Consider the following 19,683-nt stretch of genomic DNA (forward strand, 5'->3'; position numbering starts at 1 on the left):
TTTGAAAAACCCACATCAGCTGGAGAGCTTTCGGCAGCGCAGGGCCGGATGCTGGGACCGGCTCAGCACGAGAGAGCACAGCTTCCCAGAACTGAAAATGTCAAACTGCTTCGTAAGGAGAGTCAGGCCTGGGCCCAAACCCAAAATGTCAGGCCAAATCTGAACTGCCCCAGATTTGGATTTGGATGTGAAATCTGTGGCTTGGGACTATTTCTGTTTTATATTTTAAAAGCTAATTGTCTCTTTCCATGGGTAACGAAGTATCACAAGAGCTAACATGGAAGCAACAGATTGAAATCTCTCAGGATCCCAGTTTGCAGTAGTCAAAAAACCCTTTCTTTCCTGGATGCATGGAACAAGCTTTGCCACATCTGTAAGCCAGGGAAAACTGCTGGAAACTCTGGAGTGAATAATTATACACAAATGTTTACAAAAAAGTGAATAAAAAGAATGTATGCATAAGTCAAGAATAAGAAGTGACATGTGGCCAGAACCCTGAATAGATACTAAGGCCCAGGGTATATAATTTTCACATCATTTGCTGCCCTGGGCAGCTAGAAAGGGTGGTTAGGAGATATTAGTAAGATATTAGTACACAATGGCTCTCAGTACCCGGTATTTATAGTAAATTTCCAGTGGCCAAAGAAACAAATCACAAAAACCCAGCCTACAAGAGGATGGAAAAAGCCCAGGATAGAGAGTGTTCCTGTGTTCCTGTCCAAAAGAGAGGTCTTTGGGCAATATGCATGCTTCCTCAGGTATGTGTGTGCACAAACTCTGGCTCCTGCGCTCTGTGTGAAAAGCTGTCCTTGCTAATCTTGTAGAGAGACAGAGAGTGGCAACTCAGCAGGCTCCCGTTGAAGCTCAGTAGCAGATAGCAGATCTTCTGGAACAGGACAATACTCCTGAGTGCTGCTCAGCTCCTTCCAGTGGATTGCTGGGGACCAATTTACTGTTTACTGGTCCTATGAAAAATAAATAGAGAGAGAAAAGCAATTTGGGAACTATCAAAGTGAGTAGCTGTAGCTTTTACAGAGCTGGTTTTATGGGAGATTGCTTCCAGGTGACTCTTGGCCAGTGCGAGGTTTCGCCTGACATGGAGCGAATCAGCCTGCTGAGGGGCTTGGGGCTATTGGGCTGAAGCCACAGCCCACCTTCCCATGGTGCTGGGCAAGTGCTGGCACTTGGGCCTGTGGGATGGCTCAAAGTGATGGCCTTCTGCCTATGAAAATAAATCATGCAGAGGCAGATCTGACTGGATTCTCTTCAAAATGAAAGGCTCTTTTGCTCTGGTAGGCTTCTGCCAGGCTCAGACTTGGGGTGACATGCAAATGCTGTCTGTTTCCCACCTCTCCTGGGAACCAGTGTCAGCAAACATACATGTGTTTGACTCAAAAATCCACCCTGAAGAGCAGACCGCAGTGCAACCCCCTACCAGCACAGTGAGCCTGCACATGAGATTGCCATCTCTCTGAAGTCTTGCCAATTCAGCAGTGCTAACAGGGCTTCTCCATAACCACCCTGTGCAGCAGAAGCTTCTGTTGGAAGGTTCATCCCATTCCAGTACCAGTGGTTGAGCTGGGATGGTTGGTATCCAGTCTACACATTGCACTCTGATGTTTGCAAGGCATGGGGGGCTGCAGGGGAAGATGCCCAGATGTGTCTCCATTACCGCAACACATGATTCAGTGCATGCAAGGCTGGATGCTGCTGAGGAATGGGGCCTTGCTGGGTTTCCTCTCCCTTTCTCTGAGAAAATTGAGCTCTTAATGAAGGTGCAGAGGCAAGACACCTTGCTGTCATCACAAATGTATGTCAGGAAACAGGGAATTTTGAAATCATGCTTGTTCTACAGGTCTGAAAAGAAACAACTTTTGTTTTATTTCATATTGATTATTAGGAAACACTTCTCAGAAAGTACGGTGAAGCACTGGAACAGACTGCCTAGCAAGGTAATGGAACACCATCCCTGGAGGTTCAAGAAACATGTTGATGTGGCACTGAGGGCCATGGATTAATGGGCATGATGGGGACAGGTTGTGTTTGGACTAGTGATCTTAGTGGTCTTTTTCAACCTTAATGATTCTATGTTTCTATGTACATTTTCATTTTTCTATTTTTCATTCTGTCCTACCTTTCCTTTTTGTTTGCCTCCCTCGTATCTCTTTTTTTCTATTTGGGGGAAGAAATACAGATGGAGGAGATTTCAGAGCCAAATGAATGTACAGAACTGACATCCAAATAGGAAAATGTATATTATCTCTCCAACTCCAAACCTTGTGATTTCTTGTGTTTGTTCAAACAAAACCAAAACGAGCGCCTGTTACTACTAGAAGTAATTTTTAGCTTTACGAATATAAGAAGTCCTTAAACCTACTTCATTTTCTCTCTCATGAGTACATGCACAACCAAATAGAAACCCAACTCCCTTGAAATGAAACAGAGACCCTTTTCAGTGGAAGAAACTTCTAAAAATTTGTCCTGCTTTTAGAAATAAGGACAGTCTGCTGCTTTTATTTGAAACCTGGATCTGATTTCTAGTTTGGCAGTTTTAAAGCAGACAGCAGAATATACTGATCTGGAATACAGAGCATGTGATAGTGCAGAGGGGAACATCCAGCAGCACTGTTCACCTGATAGTCTTATTTAGCAACATATGGTTGTCAAGGAATCTGCTAATTACTGGCGATGGCAATTAGACAGTGCATCTTCTATCTGCGTCATTGGGCTGGCAGGCATGGAAGCCTGGATCTATCCATGCTGGTGTTCAAGACTTCTGTTTTCCAATGGAGGAAGACCCAAAGGACAGGAAAAGAGATGAAATAACATTTTCATCCCACTTGGGAATGCTCAACAGCTGCTCTTGCATCACTCTCTGGATTGCAGCGCCATCACATCATCATGGCTTGTTCCCTCCCCCATTTTTCATTTTACACCTCTTGCACAATCAGCCTACCCTGAGAAAGGCTCTTTTCTTCACGGACTCATATGTTAAGAGATAAGGTCCAACCCCCTCAGAAGCAGATAGGTGTGCTCCTGAAGCTTTTGCCTTCACTTTCCTTTTAGACCTCTTTGGATGCTTTTAGCTCCTCCTGTTGCAGCAGGACTCGACCGCCCCACACATCAGTTGCTCACGTAAGTGCAGTAGCAGGCAGGATCCCTGCCAGCTGGGGTCAGTAAGTGGCTGCAGTTATCTATCACTATGCAAAATGAACATACAGGGCCAGGCTGAACCTGGCTGTTGAAGCAGCACTTCCAGTGGGCTGGTACTGAATAAGAATTGCACACCCTCCATTGCTCCCCTCGGCACCATGCCTGGGGCTGGGAGTGGGATCCAGGTGTGGCAGCTCTGCCAAACCGCAGCAGGTCCAGGGTTCACCCCCTGCAGGAGAGAAGTTAACTCCCTCCCAGCAGTCCCATATCACTAGGATTTGGAAAGGATTTCAGCATCGTTCTTTAGCCATACCCAGATGCTCAGTATTAGTGCAGGCAGCTCTGGGAAGATTGTTTCCTGCTATGCCTCGGATGGGAAGAATATTTGGACAAAGTAGTGGTTTGGGTATCGCTTTGCAGGTCTGGTGTATAACTCAAGTGGAAAGAGATTTAGCTCCAGTGACTTCATGCAATTCAGAATGCACAAGAGCTCTCTGTGGTAAGACAGTAGTTAGTTTTTAGTTGGTTTTTACTCCACAGGAAAAAGCCACATTGAGCTGCACTCTTCCTTTTTTTGAGAGCATGTTCATGTGTGAGCCTCAGCCTGAGAGCCCTTAGCATCAGAGCGTCTGAGGTATGACTCAAAGGTTCATTTGGCTGTATTCTCTAATGAAATCAAAGCAAAAAAAGACAAAATACAAATAAACAAAACTCATTATGTGCTGAGACTGTATAGAAAATAAAACATTCCATTCTTTTCAGAGCTTTTCTGTAAGCTAATTTTGCTCTGCCTGGATGGTGAAGCTGTACTCCTCTCCTGGCAGCTCAGTACAGCTCTTATGCCACAGGCAGGTATTGTTTTGTCTGAGCCTCCACTGTGCTGAAGTAGTGTTATTGTCCATTTCCATGGAAATAAATAGGGACCATTACTTTTGGAGTAATCTATGTTGCTATCTGAAAACAACAGGAAGCCAACACTACCCCCTGAAAGTGTGCAGGGGCAAAAAGAGAGAGGTTAATAAGAAACAAAATTCTGCAGGACATTTGAAGGACTACAAAGCTTCCTGGCTAAATGGCAACTATTGGGGTATGCACATGTAAGAGGATTGCTAACCCAGAGATTTTCCACAAAAGTAAACCACGGTCTTCCATTTGTTTAGAACCAAGTTTAATTTCAGCATATTATTTCTTCCCACAGCTCAATTTAATGTTTTAGCTAGAAGAAGTCTTAAATATACTGGGGAAGATATGAGAATAGATTGTCGTTCCAGTACAAAACCTGCAGCCCCTGACAAATTCCAGAGCATGATCCCAAACTGTCTGCTAGATTGCCTGGGTAGAAGGTATTTCCTCACAAAGCTCTGAGGTTTGTTTCCTGTTTCCAATCACAGGGACTGCAGGCTCCTACAGGCAGGGGCTGCTCTTTGTCAGCCCCAGCGCCCAAGGAGCCTCTGCCGAGTCCTGCCCTCTCCCTGTGACATGTCCATCATCTCAGCCCTCTGTTTCTGCTCCTCACTGTTTTCCTTGCATGGCTGGTAACATCTAAAGGAAAGAAACTGAAGTTGTAAGGAGAGAGAAGAGAGAGATGCTTGCCACAGTAAAACATCTGCATAACCTCTGCTGTTCTTTGCACCTCTGGACCTTTTGGTGTCCTCCCATTTGCACTGGTCCCATGTGTTCAATTTTCAGTGAGTTCACCACAAGATTGAGGCAAATTGAAAGAACTTGCGCTAGAGTTACCTGGACCTTTCTAAAAATAATGCTCCCTTCAAAGCCCCCATAACTCCAACATAAAAGGGTTGAGCTAAACACACTTGATGAGCTGTGCTTTCCTTCTGGGCTCTACAGATCAGCCAGGACTGACCATGCACAAAAGGGAGGCAGTTCTCCCCACCTTTCCAAAGGGATTTAACCCAAAAGAGGGATTCCTGATTCCTAACCTGGTGCAATGTCCAGAAATGTGCAAGGCTGATTTTGCTGTGTCATGAGCTGATCTTTAGCAGATGCTGAAAGGTTAGGAAGTGCAATTATGGGAAAATTGCACAAAGGCAAACAAGTACATGCCAAGTTCTGCCTCTCTGCATTACCCACCTGAGCCCCTTGATTGTGGCAGACAACACAGCATCTGTGTGTGCTTTGTCAAGGGAAAAAATAATCCCAAGAAGAGTGCCTGAGCAGGGGAGCAGGAGGAGCGGGGGAGGCTCCCAGAAGGAGCAGACACTTAAGAGCCACTGCCAAGCCCTGGAGCCATGCTCACAAGAGCTGTGGGTAGTTGATGCCTTCTTCAGGTGCCCCAGGTAGGGTGATCTCAGCACACCCATACAGTCCATCCCATTATATTTTGCCACTGGGGACTTATGAGGAGCATCTGAGGGATTGTTTAGTCTGCACAAGAGGAGACTCAGGGGAGACCGCATTGCTCTCTACAACTACTTGAAGGGAAGTAGTGGCAAAGCAGGGATTTGTTGTTTCTCCCGGGTAATAGCAATAGGATAAGAGGAGATAGCTTAAGTTGTACTAAGGGAGGTTCAGGTTGGATATTAGGAAAAATTTCTCCAAAAAAGTGGTGATACATTGGAAAATGCTGCCTAGTGAGGTGATGGAGTCATTGTCATTGGAGGTGTTAAAAAAATGTGTAGATGCAGTACTTAGGGACATGGTTAGTGGGTGTAACTGCAGAGGACCCAGCGCAGTGGGAAAATCTTTCAAAAAGTAGTGGCAAAAGGACCAGTATAATGGAAAGATATTACAAAAGAAAGAAGTACTCACCTTTCTACAAGGATCCAGGCTTACAATAGAAACTCCACAAAGGAGGAATCTCCAACAAAAGAACCTCCCATAGTGGCAGTCAGCTCTTAAATGAGGTCTAAGAGAAAGTGCAGCCAGGCTCCACCTCTTCTGGTCACACAGGTGAATTGCTTTCACCTGTGCCCTCAGAGCTGACCGATCTTGTCTCCAGGTGCTCAATCAGTAGCTCAGGCCATGGCTTAACAGTTACCATACAGTGACCAATATTGGTGGTAGGTGGACAGTTGTCTAGATGATCTTAAAGGTCTTTTCCAACCTTGGTGATTCTATGATTTTTCTCCACGTCCCTGAGCTCTGGCCTTCCTGAGTGTGTGATGTGGAGCTCAGTTCTCATGAGAATAAGCTTTCTGGGCACTGGAAGATGTCAGATACTTCCAGCTCCTGCTTGGGCCAGAAATAACTCACAATCTTTTCTCAGGATATTCTGGCAATGTTGTTTCCTAACCCAGATGAATCCCACTATTCCTGAGGTACCAAAAAAATAAAACAAGAAAACAAATGAGCAAATAGTACAGGAAGGCAGGGGTACAAAAGAATTACCAGCACTCACTGAACCTCAGAGATAGCTTGGCTTTGTTCTCAGCTAAGCCCTGGGCTGAGATGCTGTCCCTCTTCTGAACTCAAGCAGTGCTGCAGTCCTCTGTGGTGTACCACATGCCCCAGAGGCAGGATAGCTCAGGGCTCAGAGTGCTTCTCTGCCCATAGTTCCTTACCCTGTATTTCCTGGGCTGTTTTGTTCAAGTCTTCATTTACCCCTGTCACAGGTCCCTCTTCTAGCAGCACACCTTCCCTTCATTGTGGTGTTCTGGGATAAAGGCCCCCACACAACAGGAGCAGGAGCTGAACAGAGAAGATGAAGAAATATCCGCTCTGCCCTCCAAAGGCTGGTCTTCACCAGAAGCCTGTGAATGGAGCTGGGCTCTCCCTGCTAGCCATGGCTCCAGTCCCATGGCCTTGATAATTCATCTGTGGACATCTGAGTCCTACATTCATGTTGGGTTTGGCAGGTGCAATTCCTTCCTGCCCTTTGTCTTGGGCATAGCTCTATGGCTGGAAGTGGCATGGGGGTTGGGAAGGCCCATTTTATGCTTGAAATCACCAGCAATTTCCATTTGGATTCTTTTGCCTCCTTTCATTCTGGCTTCTCACAAGCATTCTAGCAAACAGGACTGCTAGCAAGAATGTTGGCAGAATCAGCAATGTTGAGAGACTGCAAAAGGCAGGACCTTGCTCTGTGATAAGTGATAAGCAGCAAGCCCAGTCCCCTTCTGCCTGTATAAATCTGCTCTTTACACTGGCAGAGAGCGAGATCTGGGTTCATGAATCCCCAGAGTTCCTAGGCAGGAACACAGCACCGGAGAGCCATGCTCAGCCATGTTCAGCAAGTAGGTTTGTTTGGGTGGGGAAATGTTTAGATGAATCTGTAAAAGCTTCTGCAGGAAAATAATGATGTTCCCAAAATGTTCCAAACTCAGCTTTGGATGAAGATTTGGATTTCTGCTGTTTTAAATGGCAGTCCTGTTCTAGTCTATGGCTGTCTAAAGGCTGAAGGGACACATTATGCCCCAGTTTCCCCTCAAATCACCTCAATATCAGCTGCTGGGCTGGATTGATTCTGGACCAAAAAAAATCAAACTTCACAGTTCTTCCCGAGCTGTAGCACAAGAGCAATCAGATGTAGGAGGAGGGGGCTTGTAGCAGGACAGAAACAGAAACAGGGGGAAAATCAGAGGAGGGAGAAAGAAATGAATGTAGTTTCTGAAGCCATTGGCTGTTGCTAGACTGGTCTTGGAGAGATGCCTCCAGGGTAAGGAAGGAAGCTGAAAGCCTGCAGCTTCAGGCACTCTCCCATGCATGGCCACATTAGATTCAGCCTCAGCCATGTCAGGAATGCATGGGTTGCCTCTATGAACAGAAGGCAAAGAGATCACAAGCCTTGTTCACCACTGTTCCCTTTCACTGTCCATCAAAGGCTGTGCAAATGTTGGCAGTTGAGCCACATATATGAACAAGTGGTTTGGATGAAAAACCACCATGAGACCAGGTCCTTCTGGATCAAGCTTGAGTGTGTGTTGAGCTGATTTACGTGTGCCTTATAAGTGTAGAAAATTAATTTCCACTACAAAAAGCCATATTTTTTTTCTGAAGTCTGATTTGGAAAAAAAAGAAAAAAAGTGAGTCTATATGTGACTTCCTGCCTCCAGTCTAAAAATGGCACTGGCAAGGTTACAGTTGGCAAGACACAGCAACGGATGCAACTTTTTTTTTCTGCATTCCAGTAAATTTAGCAAGATTTCTCTAATTCGGGATTTTACAAGCATTTCCCTTGTTTGCATGAGATCTCAATATAGCACCTCATGCTTCTTTCCATTCCTCACTGCACATCTTCCTTCTCTGTCACTTTCCTCCAGTCCTTCCCTTGGCAAGCCAACACAAGAATAAGGTTTACTCTCTTTAGAGCTGTTTTTCATGCAAGCTGTTACATGGGAAAAATTAGACTCACAGAATCATAGAATTATTAATGTTGAAAAAGACCTCTAAGATCATCTAGTAAAACCACCCAGCTACCACCAATATTGCCAACCAAATCATGTCCTTAAGTACCACATTTACATGTTTTTTGAACACTTCCAGGGATGATGACTCCACCACCTCCCTGGGCAGCCCATTCCATTGTCTGACCACTGTTTTGGAGAAGTTTTTCCTAATATCCAATGTAAGAGGTATGGCTGAGGGAGTACCAACACAACCTCCACAGAGCACCAGTAAACGCATCATGAACTGTTGGCTTCAATGGTTCAGAACTCAGTCCTAGCCATTAGTGACGTTAGGTTAATACACCAAAAGGTGGATTTTATCTGTAGACACAATCAATGGGATGCTCATGAAATGAAGAGTGGAGGAAGGAACTGTGCTCTGTGCAGTAGGAACTCCTCCAAATTCACTATTATTTGAAGACTGAATTCTAAAGTATTATTTGCTCTTGTTTTAGTCTGGTTTAGAGAGAGAGAAGTGAGATGCTCTAAGACTGACCTTGGTGGTTTCAGGGGTGACATCTGACAGTTGTAATTTCCAGACTCGCTAGACGTACTTCCTTTCAAGAAGAAAGTCCCCTGTGAGTCAGGTTCCCAGGCCATTGTAGGGCTCACACCATGCTGTAGGACCATTTACACATGGGGCTGTGTCTTGTGGCTGGCAGCAATGCCTCACTGACAGGAGGACTGCTGGGGACTTTGAATTGCAGGAGCAGGAGGAAGCAAACCAGCATGGGATACTGCGACCAACCTCACTGCATTGTCCTAGATCCCATGTCACTCTCAGCCCAGGCCAGCTTCCATTTTTGTGGAACAATGGGAGCCCTGGAGACAATGTTGCCTCTAGTCTGGAAGCTGCTTCTGGAGGCATGCCCTCTTGGCACCAAAAGGGCTGTTGTGGTTTCCATGCAAGCGGACATCTTCAAAAGGAGCCTGTGGAAGTCTAGTCACTCCTGGCCAGATGACCATTGAGATTACCCCCACTTATTTACCTCTCTCTTTAGAAAGAAAATAAATTCTGGTTGCATCGTCTTTTAAAACAAGCTCAGCTTTCCATCATGTTTTGACTTCTTGTTTTGGGAAACTTCTAAAAATAGTTTAGAATTCGGTCTTCAAATAATAGTGAATTTGGAGGAGCTCCTACTGCTCAGAGCTCAACTCCCTTCTTCAGTCTTCATCCCATGAGCATCCTGTTGGCTGTACCTACAGATACAGTCCAGGAGTGCAGCTGCTTCTTCTGCCCAGTCTCACCTGTGTCAGTCCCGGATCCCCACCAAGTTCCCGCTAAGTGTCCTTGAAAGTTCATGTGCTGGCACAGCCATGCTCAGACACATTCAGCCATCCTCAGGTTGGCATACATTACACTCATCAGCCTGAAACATGTGTTTCTATATTGACAGACCTATTATCTTCAGCCAAGCCACTGCAAGCATCATGCTTGCCATTCTACAGTTATTAAAAAAAAAAAAAAAAAAAGGCAGAAAATATTCACTTCCCCTTCTTTTTGTTGCAGCTGGAGGTGTCAGGCTGAGCTCCTGGTGGTTTCAGTCTCTGATAAATGAGGCTGGGCATAGGGAAGACATGCTGGAGGTGGGTAAAGTTTCATCACCCAGAACTGGGGGGAATCTTTGCAGCCTGGTCCACATCTGGACACTGCAGCATTCTCTAATGCGCTGACTTGAAGCCTACAGGCTGACATAACTGCACATCTATGGAGAAACTTGGCTTTGGATCCAGCTATGGGCCAGGATGAGCAAGATGTGGGCTCATCTCAGTCCCAAGTAGAAAATTCCATGGAATTTCCCTGTTAGCAGCATGCAGTCAGTCTCCTGCTTCCCCCCAGCAGTCTGCTTGGTCTCCAGGCTTCTATGCAAAATTTGTTTCTAGTGGATCAGTTACAGGAGTTCAAAAAGGCTTTTGTAGCTGGATTATATTTGGGAATTGGCAGAGGCAGCACAGAATAAAATAAGCCAAGAAAACCTATGGATGGGACTTCAAATGGAATATTAAATCAAATGAATGAGTTGATTTATGAAGGCAAGCATCACAGTCATCACAGAATGCAATACAGGTTTGAGTACTGATGTCACTATAAAGGAAAGCTGTGCCTGCGGCTCCCACTACAGAAAGGAAAGGAGCAGGGGCTCCATGTTGCAGTTTGGATTTGAAGGCTCAGCCTAAATCTATTCCTAATTGATATAAGCCTTCTGGGGTTGAAGCATTGCTGTGTTTCTGGGAGATGACAGGCTGCAGCCTCTTGCTTTGCTCTCCATGTGCTCTGTGGGTCTTACCAGAACGTGTTTTGTTATCCCTTGAGCTTGCTCTTGCCCTGCATTTATCAATGTCATTGCGACCTTGGAGATGTTGTGGTCATGTTTGGCAGCCAGAGGAGAGAGAAAACACAACACAATCTGCTCCTGCTGAGCCTGGAGAGGCATTCAGTCCGATCCGCAGCTGTGGAGGTGCAGGATACATGCAATAAGGAGCAGACCCCAACATTTAGTGGGGATGAGACTGAAATGGGAGAGAACAGTATAGAGGCACCAAACTGCAGTTGCCGACTGTTCCCTAGTACACATAATTATGTTGATGTCAGTACTAATTAGGCTTTCTCAAGGCCAGTTTGAGCTTTGATTACCAGCTGACAGGTATGTACAATTCCCATTCTGGGATTTGTAGCTCCCTGCAAATCATCAAACTGTCTTCAGTCAACTTTGGACCAGAGGAGTTTTGCCAGAGGCATCCTGCATCTGTTGCACCATATACAATACATTAAAACCATCTTTATTGCTCTTTATAAAGAAACCACAGTAGTTAGAGAGCCCCAAATGCTCAGCCCTCATGTACTTCCTTGTCTATGTAGTTATTTGCCCATGTTACCCCCTGTTGCTCTGAGACATGGTAATACATAAGGCAGCTAATCATTTAAAGCTATATTCATCCTTCCTCTTGGAAAGAAATAGTGGCACATAATGACACATTGGATCCAGGGGAGTTGATTTGGGCCCATCTGTGATTTATCCAGTGGGAAACATAGGGGGAATGTCTTTGTTCATTTGTCTTACTCCAACATGCCTATCGCAGCTTCTTGATGCGTGCACAATGAGCAGGGAGGGGGAGGAATGAGGAATCAGAGAGGAACAAATTGTTAACAGCCATCTCAAAAGAGATGAGACCCGCTCAGAGTGAGATGGAGTGTAGATAAGCTGGTCCCCTGGGGCAGGAGGTCATGGACCCAGGGCTCTCCTGGCAGTGGGTGGCTTCACCTCGCACCACTGGTGTGAAACAGGGGAAAGCCAGGCTGACCAGCACAGCTGCTCCCTGCTGGAAGGTGCTCAGCCTGCACACTCACCAGGGTGCTGCGAGGGAATCTGGAGGGAAGGCTTCAAGCCAGGTGGTTTATACACACCTGAGATGGACATCAGTAGATGTTGTCAAATTTCGGTGTCAGCAGGGTAAAGCATGGGGCAGGGAAAGCTTTGTGCTGCTTCAGAGAGCCCCCGTGGCTGAAAATAAACTGTTCTGTCGGAAAGTGAGATTTCCTTGTTTTTGAGAAGAAATTTCCCAAATACGCCATTTTGCTTTTATTACATCCTTTCAATAACAGTATTTTCAAAAGCATGTTGAGTGCTTAATTTTCACTGTGATTTTCAAATTATAAGAAATATTCCTAGGTATGCCAGATGTCACATTTAACATGCAACGTCACGTTTAGATGCTGCAAAAACTGAGCAATCCCACAGATCAGAATGGGAGGCATTGACAGCCATGAATTGAAACGTTTCAGCATTTTGTTCCAAGGGAAATTCATGAAGACTGCCTTTTCACTTCCACTCAGAGTGACATCTCAGTTTTGAACGTGAAAATTTCTCACAGAGTGGAATCTCAGCTTTCCATCATTCAGAGCTGCCAAAAGCAGTTTGCAAAAGCCTTTATTTATACAAGTTATGAAAGCAGAAAGGTCACTTCTCTGTGTATCTCTTGAGCTCTAATAAAAACAATAAGGTGCTCAGACATCACTGGAAGAACATAAAACTTTCACAGACAGTGTTTCACTCCTAAAGCTGATCTCATGCCAAACCTTGATGTGAAAGCATGGGAATGGCAAGAAGGAATGGCATTAATAGGTATTTCCTGCATAGCCTGAAATCTCAGCATCTCTCCACGTTGTAGAAGTGAGTTGAATGTTCTGTCTGGGACAAACTAATTGTTGAAGGGAAACTAATCAGAAAATGAAGTGTTGTGAGTCAGATTGCTGTAATTCTATTCTATCTTAAATTTGAGCATCAGCAAACTCTTAAAATATTTTCTTATCCTGGCACTCCATTTAAGCATAGGTTTTAAGCAAAATCCGTCTGTTTATCTGAAATAGAAAAGGACTGCAGATTTTAACAATTTTGAATGAGAAGATATCACTAAATCACTTTTCCTAACTATGTCTGACATTTAGGAAGAACAAAGGTCAAAATAGTTCTTCCTGGGACTCCTATGGTCACACACAGTGTAAAAGTATTCTGCTCTGATGCCACTCAAGCACTCTTTCAATTTCTCTTCTGAATCTGCCCCATATCCATCATTTTAATTGAAGCAAGTAACAAGTGTGTTGCCTGACCCTTATCAGAATGATAGTAGGTTCAAAATTCTTTCTGCACAGTGGAATTTCTTGTTTCTATTGGTTTGGCCTGAGCTTTCCACAAGAAAAGAGCTTCCACACGAGTCCTCATATCTTCTCCTTTTACCTGGTCAGTAAAATCATGTGAGGACCTACTCTCAAAGCCTGGATGCTGTCTGTGCTCAGCATGCGAGAGCCATGTCTGAGCATCTCCAGAGATCGATAGATTCACATACAAAGAGAGAAAACATTCAGGGGCTGAGCTCATTTCCAGTGCTGGTGGAGATCAGAGGCCCCGGGTCCTGTACATCGATTTTCACAAGCTTTATTTTGCTTTCTTGAGGTTATTCCTGATTTATGACAATAGGAGATTAAAACGAGGCTCAGGGAGGCTCAGAGCTTCCTGCTGAAACCCCTAAGGAGACCAGATCTCTCATTGCTTCACATCAGAGAAAACGATTCCTTTGGACAAAAGAAACCCATGAAAGCGATAAATACTCATTCAAATGCTAAGACAGATGGGTTTCTTCAGAGCTCCCTCACTAATCAGATACATCAATGGTCCTTCAGTAACATGATGGACGTTTAATGGAGGATGTGTCTCACAGAGATCGAGGGAGATGATCCAGGACAGCTCCCCAAGGATGGGGATCCCATCCCAATGACCTAGGAGGATGCTCCATGTGGATATTCTCTACTGAAAATTTTGTTTCTTCTCACATCCCGCTGTGTCCATGCAGACAGACTGGGGGAGCACAGGCAGCCGCTGCAGGAGAACCAAGCTAGCAGGGGAGAAGCTGTCAGGAGGCAGACATTTGTGGTTAAGACACAGAGAGGGTGGAAAGCTGGTACGTGCCATTTACAGAGAAGTTTTATTTCTGAGAACGAATAGAAAAAATAAAGGCATTTCAGGCCTTTGCAGAAAAAGCCAGAACAAGTGAACAGACCTTGGCAGTGTAGTTTCCCCAAGAAATGAACAATGGAAAGTAACAGAAGCCTCAGGGCATTATTAAGAAGTAAAAATAACAGCTAGCACAGCCGGCACTGGCACCCTCCTGCCACTTGGCAGCTCTGCAGCCACTAGAGGTGAGCTGCCTTGGAGATGGAGTGTTCAGTGACCACACTGGGGAGTGAGGGCATGGGACTGGCACAGCCAGAAGAGGCTGATGTGCCTGGGGGAAGAATTCATCCTCGTGGGCAAGAAGCGTGTTTTCCATTCTGTGCTTCCAAGGTTTTTCTTCTGTTTTTCTTCAGGATAGATTTCAGTTCCTTCTGAGCTTTTCAGTGCAAAACAACAAAAATGTAATTCCCAATTTAACCAGGTCCAAAATCTGGAGAATTATTGTGTATGGCCAGTCCCTGGAGGTGTTCAAGGCCAAGTTGGATGGGCCCTGGGCAGCCTGATCTGACAGCCGGCAACCGTGCCCATGGCAGGAGGTTGGAAATGGATGATCTTTAACGTCCCTTTCAACCTAAGCCGTCCTACAATTCTATGGTTCCATGATTCAGACCACTCTGAGCAAAGGCTTTGAGCCTGGATCACCAGTGGCTCAAGGACAGCCGTAGCTGCTGGCTGTCCTTTGAGCACACACACCTCCATTTTGGCCCTTCTTAGGCATGAGAAACTCCTTCGAACTAAGCTTTTGCCACATTCTCCTGAAGGTTCAGGATCTACCCAACAAGCTTTATGCTAGACAGAAAAAGATTTTGCAGAATTCCTGCTCTGCTCTGATGGCTTGATGGACACTTCCTCACACCTGCAGGAGCTAAAGTTCCCTCTGAAGCTGCCTGTTTCCATGTTCCCCACCCCATAAGGTTCTGAGGACCTACCTGCCCAATGACCTGGTGCTTAGTTTGGTTCCAATGACCTAGAAGTCACTGTCCTCTCCCTCCTGCTGCATGACACAGGGCTGTCCTCCCACCCAGTACCAAACAAAGGGACCGCTGTGTGACAGGCACTGGCATACCACAGCCAACAGACTGTCTGTCATCTGGATCTGCTTTGTTCAGGAAAACCACTGAGTTTACAAATATTTGTATTTAAATGCTTCTCTACCCGTTTAATTCAAGTCTGTTCTTCAAAAAAAAGAAAAAAAAAAAGGAAAACCTTCCTTAGAGAAAAGAAAAACACAAAGCTGAGGCTGAGAGAACTACTCGTTCGCTAATGCCACATTTTCCACAATGGAAATAATTGTCTCCCTTCATGTTTGACATTAATCTGCAGTCCCAAAATAAACAGGGCTCCTCTTAATTTTGCTTCGGGGTGTTTCCCGTCTGTCAAAGCGGAGCAGGCAGCAGAGGTGCAGCACGCACATTCCCTTGCATTCCTACATCAGAAGAGTAGGTGAGTAGCCCTAGCGATGACTGTTTTGTAGGCCTTGTCCAGTCTCCTTCAGCTTTCTCCAAAGGCAGCTGAGGACAGAGTATTTCTCAACAGGGGCTGTAGCTGGCTCACCTAATGAGAAGCTGGGGACCCCAGCTCGATACACACACATGCCTTACTAGTCTACATGCAATCTCATTTCTGGTTTTCCTTGTTGGTAGTTTTCTCATTTCAAATTAGAAGTCATTTAGAACAGAAATGAAACAGTAGAACTTTCCATGAGATGAGAAGTTCAAAGTTACACCTCTCCTGATGAAAAGGCTGATACTACACGTGATGTCCTCTCCTCTGGATGAACCAGGTCAGACACCGATATCTGCCCATGGTCACAACCAGAAAAGATGCCAAGGAATACATCGCAGGCAGAAGAAAATAATCATGTTGTCTCAAAGGGATCCTTAACTCATGAAGGCTCGGACAAGGAGATGAGGTTTGCAGAATAAAGCCTGGGAGAATGCTGGCAGCAAATGAATGCAGACATCTGTACCATGTGGCTGACAGACCAGAGACAGCTCAGGTCCAGAAAAGAGCACAAAGCTCATATAAAACTTAAAATAAAAGCTGTGAAGGCCGTGAAAGACTCCACTCTCAGGCTCTCTGGGGATCTTTTGCAATGAACACACAAGATCTGTTTAGATTTTGTATCTCTCTGTGATATCTGTTGCAAGTCAAAGCTAATCACCTCTTGCAGAAAGTGTAAGGAAAAGCAGTCCATAGAGCTGGTGTGCATGTCCCAAATGCATCAGGACTGTGTCAGCTGACAGGCAACCCTGCACCTTTTAAGAAGCCTTCCCTAAGGGCCTGGTGTGTGTGGCAGTGCTTCCCAAAGGACACAGTCCTTTGTGGAGGGGCAAGAGCAGCTGTCAACTGCTGAGGGGTGGGTGGTGCGAGGTCCGAGAGGATGCTGAGCTTTCTGAAGCCTTGGTACTCCCTTTCAGAAAGGAATAATTGCCAAAGGAAAAAGGATCTTCAGACCAAGCAAGGGAGGGCTATAGATGAGCAGCATCCCAGCACCTGCTGGAAGTCACACATTTATGAACTCGCATAGGAAGCTGGCTGTTTGTGCCACTTTTAGTCACCTCCTCCTCCACAGGCTTCAGATGTGCTGTGGCCAAGTATAAACATGGGATGAGGTGCTCAGCAGTGGGGGAAGCCCAGGTAAACCCCATGGCTTCAGTTCCAGCTCCTCCCTAGGCAGCCAATCTCAGCTCAGAGTCAAACCAGAAAAGGGAGGTGAGCAAGAGGCAGCAAATGATTAAGATAAGGCTTCTGGCTGCCAGCTTACCCATCACTAGTGACAGCTGTTAGTTAACACTAGCAGTAACTCTGGTGTTGTAATAAATACCAAGGAAGCTTCCTGCAGTTAGGACAGGAGTCCTGACAGTGTACTCAGAGAGCTGCTGTTACAGCAGATCTGAAAGTGTGTGGGGTTTTCCGTTGCTTGGTTTTAATGTTGAAACTGCTAGTTTCATCTGAACTATTTTTAAAATAGAAAGTGTTTCAATTTTATGTTATGAAACGTTCCATATTTGTGTCATTGCTGTACTTCATGGGGGATGCCAAAGAGTTCTTTGTGCTGCTGCTAAAATGTGCAGAGGAGATGCTGGTCTAATACTACAACTCCCACAGCACCCATACAGAATTATGTGATGATGAATAACTGAAGACATTGGCTTTTAGGAATGAAGAGTTATGCTAACTGGCTAAAATTCCTATTTCTCATTTCTTCTCAGATAAAATATATTATTTCAGGGTGAAAATTCTTAACTTCATTTTTCAGGCATTGTCTTTTCTGAAGAAAATTTGAAAGTACCCAGGAAATCACAGGAAATAATTTTCAAGACAGAGAGTATCTGTCAGAAAATAAATGAATATAAGGAAGAAATTAAAACTTACAAACTCAGAAGCTGTCCTTCAGGCAAGCACACATTTTCTGCACAAAAAAAAATCACCTTATAAAATATTTCCCAATCCAAGCAACATTGTGTTTTGACAGTTGTAATTATAACGGCCTGCAGCCTCTGACTTTCCCTTCACACATCCTTTGCTGTTAATGCAGAACTGATTTAGAGACCAGAGTTCCTAACAGCAGCTGACTCTTATTAGGGCTCATTCTCAGATAATGGGAGAGAGAATTGAATGGCCAGATAGCCCAAGAGAAGCAGGAGGAAACTCCTCAACTCATGTCTAGAGCACAGAGGATGGTTACTCATGTAATCACTGAGGGAAATAGGAATGCAGGTACTGTCCCAGCTTTCTAAAGTCCAGTAGATACATACAGTGTGAGCTTTGCAAGATAGGAACAAAAGAAGCAACTTGTGTCCCCCTGATTTTGGAGCCTTCTGAGATCCCTGATTCTGGGTCAGGTCATGGTCATAAGAGCTCTGCCTCATCCACTGTGCTGCTATTGCAGCAACCTGTGGGAGGGAGGAATGAGAGTGGAAGCACGTCCCTTGCAGTACTTAATTTTCCTTGCCCTCCTTCTCTTTGGTTTTAGCCCCCACTCATGTTCTATGTGCTCTTTTTGGGTACTGTGGGAGTTTCTAGTTTTGGGCTGATTCATGTCCACCCATACAGATAACCTAGATGCTGACATCTCCTCCCTGAAGCTCAGGAAAAGGAGGTTTCTGTACCCTCCTGGTCTGAAGCGTTTCAGACTTTAATGACTTGAGTCTGTGGAACAGAAGCAATAAAGATGTGGGAGAGAAGGAGGGGAAGCAAACTCTCTCTCAAAGGTACCAAAGTGTGTAACACCTCGTAAAGCAGTGGGAACTGGAGCTCGGAAAGTTATTGGAATCAAGACTTTCATCTCCTGTCAATAAAGCGTTATCAGCACCGAGCCCAATTTTCAGCTCTTAATTCCAGATGTGCACATGGGAACTTTGTGCCTCTTCCCATGCTGAAACCTGCAGCTAAGTTCAGGCCCCAAGGCAGATGGAAGGCTAACTAGAGTACAGACAAGTTTCTTCCATTTGTGTTCAAGTATGGGAGATTTAAACTCCAGTTTACTGGGTTCCACTCAGGAGGAAAGGCTATCATCTGTAAGAATATGTAATGTTCTCTTGGTGAGATTCAAACACACAGGTGAAATCATAGGAAAGACCATGAACTGTGGCTTCTCCGAAGCCTAAAAAAAGAGGAGCCATTAAATATCTGGGGTAATCTGAAACCTTTCACTTGAAAAAAGACTATCTATCTGGCTATATTTTTTCTCCAAAGGGATGACAGCACGGACAAAAATGAAAGCATGCAGACATGTGGTATTGTGCCTTGGTCCAGAAGAGACAAAAATAGCATGCAGTCTTTGCTGCCTCTTATTTGTCCCTATCACCTATTAGTGGAAAAACAACTGTGCCACCTAGAAGTGTGTTGTTTGCTTCCCTGCCAAGCTGAGCCTTGCTCCTCTGTCCTGAGAAAGCAAACATCACAAACCATGGAAGAACTGAAAGCTTCATACTGAAGGTGAACAATGTCACCATGGAAGAACGGTGCAGATAAAGACAGTGGATGGCCATCGCTGCTCAGTGAGGGTGCTGCAGGTGATGCCTAACCTTATTGCCTATGAAAGCAAATGATTCACTGAACTGCCTAAACCTGAAATCACACCATGTTTGAGTTCACTGACAAAAATAAAAAGGTTTTCTCTTCGTTGTTTTCACTAGACAGGTAAAAAGTGACCCCACTGCCTGTATCACTGAGCATGCTTTGGATCTCCACTGATTACACTTTGAGCTCTGTGTTTGAAGTCACAAGAAAAGCAGAAAAAAACACAGCAGGTCAAGAATATGAGCAGTACCAGGCTGCTCTGGAAGCCACTATATACAGTAAAATAATTAATTACAGTGAATTTTGGTGTAGATGAAAGAATAGTGCTCCTTTTCTAAACTCCTTTTCCCATTTCCCAGGGAAAAGAGAACATGCAGACCTTTTCAGTGACAGACAGACACGTTTTTTGGAACCAAGAGCACAGGGAGCTGAAGATACTCCCTTATAAAATCCATAAATTCTTTGCAAATCAGAAAATATAGAAGAGGCACAGGGAGAAATGGAAAGGGACAGAGAGGTCCCTCTTTGTATATTGCAGTAAGTCTTCATGTTCAAAGTGAAAGCAATAGAAACACTAAACATTTTATAGTGCAGCTTCATTTGTTTAGGCTTCCCTATTGAGCATTAAATTTTACGGCACTTTAAAG

General features: G+C 44.8%; 1 long non-coding RNA gene across 1 annotated transcript in view; it reads right to left on the reverse strand.

Moving 5' to 3' along the window:
- Nucleotides 1-19,683, reverse strand: part of LOC146544277 (uncharacterized) — a 73,716-nt gene that overhangs the window by 34,683 nt on the left and 19,350 nt on the right. The window lies entirely within an intron of this gene.

This window comes from Meleagris gallopavo, chromosome 5 (assembly GCF_905368555.1).
Source record: "Meleagris gallopavo chromosome 5, MGAL_WU_HG_1.1, whole genome shotgun sequence".
Classification (NCBI taxonomy): domain Eukaryota; kingdom Metazoa; phylum Chordata; class Aves; order Galliformes; family Phasianidae; genus Meleagris; species Meleagris gallopavo.